Source organism: Marmota marmota, unplaced genomic scaffold (genome assembly GCF_001458135.2).
Source record: "Marmota marmota marmota unplaced genomic scaffold, marMar, whole genome shotgun sequence".
NCBI classification, from domain to species: domain Eukaryota; kingdom Metazoa; phylum Chordata; class Mammalia; order Rodentia; family Sciuridae; genus Marmota; species Marmota marmota.
The window spans coordinates 6,575,604-6,583,354 of record NW_026000153.1 but is presented as its reverse complement, the minus strand read 5'-3'; positions in this window follow the sequence as shown (position 1 = coordinate 6,583,354).

Sequence of the window (7,751 nt, the reverse complement as noted above, 5' to 3'; positions counted from 1 at the left end):
TGGGTTTGTGAAAATTCTTGGGTTTTGTTTTATGGTTTTGTTTTGTTTTGTTTTGTTTTTTTCTTTGCAGTACTGGGCCTTGTGCATGCTAGGCAAATGCTCTACCACTGAGCTACATCCATAGCTGTTTTCTTTTGTAATTTTATTTTGAGACAGAGTCTCACTGAATTGCCCAGGTTAGCTTTAAATTTGTGATCTTTGTGTTTTAGCCTCCTGAGCTGCTGTGATTACAGGTTGTAAGCCACCAAGTCAGGCATGAAAAAATTCTTAAAGAAGCAATCTCTTCAGCAGCTTTATTAATTTTCTTCTCTTTTTCCTTTTTTTTTTTTTTTTTTGGTGCTGGGGATTAAACTCAGGGCCTCGTGCATGCTAAGCACATTCTATATCACAGGGCTACACCCTCATTCCCTCTTAGTTGTCATTCTGGGGTTTATGTCTAAATAAGTGAGGAAGATGGATAGGTAGTAGAAGGAGAGGGGTACAGTGACACTTAGAGTGTGGTTCTGATTATCTACTTTGCTTAGGTATATATTTGTCAGCCATGTTTTAAGTTGTTTTGAAGTTAGCATTAAACCTTGAGCATTAAGGGTGATAGTTGACTGAATTTTTAGCATTGGAGAATTTTGGGGGGAGAGGAGAAGATGGTTGTTGTTTTGGTTTGAGATTTTATTGTATTTATAATATGTGGACATTATGATGATTCATGCCTAGTGCATAAATGAGTGCTATAAAATGTCTTATATGATTAATTGAAATGTTGGGTAGCCATAAAACTTAAAAAAAAAAAAAAAAAGAGATTTCTGGTTCAGATGAAGCAATCAGCCATGTTGATCTTTTTATGTGTAAATTAATTTGTACTTTCCTTCTTTTCATGATGCAGGATATTACTTACATCCGTAATGCTATTTACATATCTGCATGCTGTCCTCCCCCTATGAATTGAGGGTGGGTGACTTCTTAGTGCTTGGAAATTGCAAGAAGAGAAGGAATTTGATGTCTTGTTATGGGGAAAAAAATATTTCTCTCACCTTTTTATTAAAAAAGCTAATTAGCATTGTCATAATTACCTGGAAAAAAATTTAAAAGAACTACTTTTTTCTCAGAGAAGCAGAGCACTTGAACACAAGTTTTTAATTTTGTTTTGTTTTTTGTTTCTTGTTCACTTTAATTGGAATCAAAATCTAAAATGTCAAACATGATTATTAATTCTTATGCCATTTGAAAACATTAGTATGATAGTACTTTTGTCTCTTAATATCTGTAGTAGTATTATTTTTAGGATTTTAGTATTTTTAGTACAAAAATCCCTATATTCTTTTTAAAAAAATTATTCTTTTTAACTATGTTACATGACAGAGGAATGTATTTTGACATATTATACATGTATGGAGTATAAGTTCCCATTCTTATGGTTGTACATGATAATCCACATATTCTTACATATGAATTTGGGGTCTTATTTGAAGGGAAATTATTTTGTCTCTGCTCTGGGGGTGTAGCTCAGTGGTAGAATGCTTGCCTATCATGTGTCATTTGATCCCCAGCACTGCAAATAAAATCAAATACTGTTTGTCTTTTTCATCTTTGCTTCTGCCACCTCCAGTTCCTTAAATCAGAGTGACTGTGGCAAGAGACCTTAGTAAACATTGGTTTCACAGCTCAGTCCTCACATTCAAGGAAAGATGTACCTTATTTCCTAAGCTGGCAGTAATGTAGCAGTGATTTTTAGTTTAGGATATACCAGGATCATATAGGATGTGTGAAAAATGCAGATTGCTGAACCCTCTCTCCAGAGATTCTGATTAATTCTTGGATCTGGCCTATGAATTTGCCTATAACACACTTGCTAGTTGATCCTGATGCAGATGATTCAAAAACCATTTGAGAGATAATGTTAGTGGTTTCCTGCCCTTGAATATACAGTTTTCTTTATTTTTCTCTTCTATGAACATTCATTCAAAAAGCATTGTGCAATGAATTGTACCTAAAAATGAATATACATTCAAAAAGATAAATTGTATGGAGATGCTGTTTTCCCAGAGTAAGAATTTGGGAATTGAACTCAGGGGCACTCGACCACTGAGCCACATCCCCAACCCTTTTTGTATTTTATTTAGAGACAGGGTCTCACTGAGTTGCTTAGCACCTCACTTTTGCCGAGGCTGGCTTTGAACTCATGATCCCCCTGCCTCAGCCTCTTGAGCTTCTGGGATTATAGGAATGTGCCACTGTGTCTGGCCCAGAGTAAAAAAAAAAAAATCATGCAGTGAAAAGTTAGATGGTCAGTAAGTTTGTTTTTGTGGACATCTTCCCTACTAGGAGAGAGAAAAGGACACTGGATGTTCCCCCAAATTACTCTTCAATATTTTTCAGAATTATCTGTAATCTGCCCTCTGTTTAGTTAGAGTTAAGAGAATATAAACTATTCTTCTGAAAGGGAGCGGGGTAGAGAAAGAGAGAGAGAGAGAAACATGATGCTCAAAGAGTTTAGGATTTTGGAGCATTTGGATTTGGGATTTTTAGATTATGGTTGCTTAACCAGTAAAATCTATATAAACACTGTGAAATCCCAGAAAAACTAAGGTCCTAAAATACTTCTTGTCTCAAGCATTTGGATAAAGCATATTCAACCTACAGTATATACTGTGCATATACTATGTATATATAGTTTTGTACCAAAGATAGTAATTGAAATACTTTCTCTAGTATATAATTCCCCCTCTCTGAAAACTTGTCTTTAACATGCAGTTAAAATTCCTGTGTCCCTTTGGAGTCTATTATTCTGTACTTAGCTTACCTTTCTGTTTCACTCATAAGTAGAATTCTTAGTACAGGTAGTTCTTCATGTAAAACCAACGATACCCATACCCTTGCCTTAGCTTGAGTTTTACTGAAGAAATTGAATGGCTCATTTGGTATCTTTAGATTATTGATTATTGCTAAAAGAAGGGATAAAACCTGTTGGAAGATTCTGGCACCTGGATTCATTTGATGACCAGTTTTTTTTTTTTGTGTGTGTGTGTGTATCTGTGTGTGCGTGTGTGCATGTGTGTGTGTGTGTGTGTCTTTTTTTGGTTACATTTTGTAAGGTATGTAGTCTCTCCCTTGCCAATGAACTGCTAATAAGCCTCCGGAATAAAAAAGATGACGCTCATGAGGGTGAGTCAGCCTGTCATCTATAAAGCCAATCTAAGTGCCTGCAGACTGGACTAACATCAATTTTGTTTTATATGATCTAAAAACAAGTGACATGAGCTATTAGCTGAGGGTTTTCTCTAAAACTCCTTAATAAAGTGAGTGAGGTCTCCTTGGTCTCTAGTAGCAGCTAAATTATATCCCACTTGGAGATTTCTGGGAATTAACAAGTCATTTCATTAATTGAAAATTCCACCCTGCAGTAGTATAAAGGTTTTTTTTTCTCTAGTAAACAGTTGCAGTAAAAATAGATGTATGCACAACATAAATTGAGGTATTGAGGGATAGTTTTCATTATTATAAAGAATGAAGTAAGAGTCAGGAGACCCTTTGGGGCTTAGTTCCAATTTCTTAGACAGCATTTTCTCATTTATTTATTGTACTTACTCTGCCAGAGTGCATGTTATGTTATTTAACTCAACCTATATTTTATCTTTGGTTAGGAGATTAGGACATTATAATGTCTAACCACATACTGGTGGTTCTTTCCCATTATGATTGTTATCTCTTAGAATTGTTGCTAGCTATTTTTCTTCAGAAGACATTCTGTTTAAGACATTTCTGATTTTAAAGTGGTTCTTTAGTAGCTAAATTTAATTAAATCAGTAACCAAATTTATGTAGAGTAACCAAGAGAAACAGTAGTACAAACACAGGGAGATTTGCCTTTAAATAAGAGGCACCATTTTACTGACAGGAAAACAGAGAAGAACTTTAAAAAGATCTTGCAATAAAATTCGCAAAATTGAAATTGCCGATTTTCTCCAGAGAGTAATTTTCTCTCCTGCTGACTTCATCTCAATGATTCCTTCAGAATATTTACTTAAGTTTTTTCTTTTTTTGGTTACATTTTGTAAGGTATGTAGTCTCTCACGGGATGTCATGTACTCTTTTTTTTTTCCCCTTGCCACATCTAGTAGTAGCCAAGGTTTTCTGTTCTGTGTCATAATCTTTATATAAAATTAAGCAGCCTACACAAGTTAATTGATTCTTATATTAAGACTGAGCTGCAAATCAACTCTGCTCCTTGGATCTTTTTTGCTAATACTTTATTACTATAGCACTAACATCTTCAAGACTATTAACTCTGCCACCCACCAATTTTCTCTGAGCTGGGCATGTTCAATGGTTTTCTATTATTTGTTTTTGGGGGAGTGGATTTATTTTATTTTTGTAAAGTTAATATGTAGTACAAAGATGCTTATGGTTTAATACATTTTAAGGTATCAGAACAATTAATTATAACACACTTTCATCACCTCAAAATGAAATCCCCATCTGCATTAGCAGCTATTCCCACTTTCACAGAATCCCCCTGTGTTAAGAAACCACTTTCTTCAATGGATTTGCCTATTTTGGATATATTCTAATAATGCTTAAAGCTGAATACTTTCTTGGTTTTCAGGGCAAAAATAAATAGATTATTCAATAAATTAATTTAACGATAAAATGATTCCACTTTTAGTTTTTATTTTATTTTTTAAAAAATATTTATTTTTTAGTTGTAGCTGGACATAATACCTTTATTTTATTCATATATTTTTATGTGGTGCTGGGGATCAAACCCAAGATCTCGCATGTGCAAGGCGAGTGCTCTACCGCTGAGCCACAACCACAGCCCCCAAGTTTTTATTTTAATATGGTGGTACTATTTGAAATTCAAAAGGGAACTATGGACTTCAGCTTTAAGGAATGAATCACTCTACATATTTCAAAAGTCAAATCCTTTGCACATGTAAGCACTCAAATCAGTACAAGGGATATAATATGAATAGTAACAACCCAAGGCTAGGTTTAGGATTAATTGGTAGAAAAATCAATGAAAATGAAAGTAAGGAAAAATAAGGAACTGCAAAACTAAAATATTTCTGTATATCTACATTACTCCCAATTCTCGGAGTCAGGTAATTCAAATAAAATAATACCAGTTTTTTGGTGGTTTATGGGAAATAAAAGAGTGCTCACAACAAAATATTCTTTTTCTAGAGTTAGAGAAATTTCATAATTCTCTGAATATTGATTAAGCATTGTTTAATCAATCACTCAAAGCATGAAAGAAGTTTTCCTTTAACTGAACCCTAAATTCCTGCACCAATTTAGACAGACTTTGTTTAGTTCTCCAAAGTACTTGAAAATAACTAATGGTAACTGCCATATTATGTTAAGTGAGAAGTGATATTAAAATATCCTGTAAAAGAGGTTCAATTTGTACAATTCCTGATAAACTTTCATTTGCTAAAAATGGCAGCCAAACACCGTAACTGGCACATATCTGTAATCCCCTAGCAACTTGGGAGGCTGAGGCAGATTGCAAGGTCAAGGCCAGCCTTGGCAACTTAGCCAGATGCTGTCTCAAAATAAAAAATAAGAAGGATTGGGGATGCAACTCAGTGGTAAAGTGCCCTTGGGTTCAATCTCCAGTACCAAAAAAAAGTTTAAATTAAAATCATTAAAAATAAAAACAAAAATCAACAGTCTCAGATGTCACTAGAATTTTTAAATTTTTAAAAACAAGCCTTATTTTACAACTATACATAGCATGAGGCAGATTTTTTTCCACATGTGTAAACACTGTTTTTTTGTTTTGTTTTGTTTTAAATCAGGATAGGGGATGCAATACTTGCCTAGCATGAATGTTGCTCTGGGTTCAATACCTAGCAATGCCAAGAAAGAAATCATATATGCTCTTTGAGTCAAGCAAGTCACAGCAATTCCTTTAAAATTATCTGTGCAATTAGCTAAAGCCATGAATGACTCCTAAAAGTGTACCAAAGAGTGTAAAGCATAATAATAAACGTGTTTTTAAAACTAGGCTCAGAACATTTGTGAATTCTATCTTATTTAAAATTAATTAGGAGTCATTCATTGAAATGACATATTTTAATAATTGAACTTCTAAACCCATCATCTAATAATAATGGATAGGATTTTAAAATTCCTTTTGCTAAAATGCAATTCATGATTGTCTAAATTATATATCCAAAAGCTTGATGGATCATTTAAATTACATAATAATTTAAAAATAGATTTCAACAACTTAACAATCTCTTTGTGTTGCTGTACTCAATATGGGCAGTAATTCTGTAAATTGATTTGAGGGCATTTTAAAGGTCTGTTACTATGGTAACCAAAATCAGGAAAAAAGAACCTCCTAAACATAGTTGTCAAAGGATGAAGACAGGTGGCTGACTAATCTTGACTAGTGCTTTTCTTCCTCATCTTTTCATGGCTTTACTGTCAGCTCCTTCTTTTGATTCTCATAAGATTACTCACAGGCAATTAGGAGGCTTTCTTACCCATATGTAAGTGTCTCCTTCACATAACATTGTCTAGTTCATCCCCAGGAGATTTGCTCAATGACAGATCTTTTTTTCTTCCTCCTACTATTATATGCTAAAAGAAGCATTAAGTGGAAAAACACCTCTGTATGCAATGTGCTAAAGGCATTTCTCAATTACACAAATGTATTTCAAGCTCCTCCAAATCAATGCATAGGGTTCTTTAGATGATCAATAATACTCTCTAGAAGAAAAGGCGAAATTATCATTAATAATTTTTTAAATGGTCTGGGTTTAGGTAACCCATATTTACAACCTTCTTTTAAACATGTTTACACTTCCCAATATGCTAGATCAATGTATTACCTATGCATAAGCCTTGTGTTACTCTGATAGCAATATATAATAAATACATGCATACACAGTTGGTCCTCTGCATCCTTGGGTTCTGCATCTTTGGTTTCAACCAAATGAAGATGGTAATTGTTTTTTTAGAACTTAGTACTGAGCATATACAGATCTTTTCTTGCCATTATTCCTTCAACAATGGAATAAGACAACTATTTACATAGCATTTATGTTATATTAAATATTATAGTCTAGATATAATTTAAAGTATAGGGGAGGGGCTGGCGTTGTGGCTCAGTGGTAGCGCACTTGCCTAGCACATGTGAGGAACTGGGTTAGATCCTGAGCACCAAGTAAAATAAATATATATATAAAATAAAGTATAGGGAGGATGTGTATAGCAAACTCTCTGCCATTTTATTTTTTTAATCCTCACCTATTAACAAACCATTCTTAAACCCTGGAAGCTTGAAGTGGAAAAAGGACCACAAGAAAAGGAAAACGACAGAAAAAAGAGACATGAAGACAAGAAGGAAGCTAATAACCTGCTGGGGATGTGGCTCAAGAGGTAGCGTGCTTGGCTGGCTTGCGCAGGGCTCTGGGTTCGATCCTCAGCATCAAATAAAAATGAAATAAAGATGTTGTGCCACTGTGTTAGAGTCTGTAAACAAGTCAGGATGGCGCCTGGCAAATGTTAGAGTCTGTAAACAAGTCTGGATGGCGCCTGGCATTTTGCCAGAGGGAGTGGTTTGTGAAGTAATGCCAGCGAGCCATTAAGTGTGGAGATTCCTTATTGGTTGACTGCTGTATCGAGTTTATGTTAGTTAGATAAGCTGTGTGGAATGTATAAATAACTCTGCTGTCCTACAATAAACGGCTCCCATTCCTGCTGTATCAATCTACACAAGTTGTTCGTCACACCCCCCCCCCC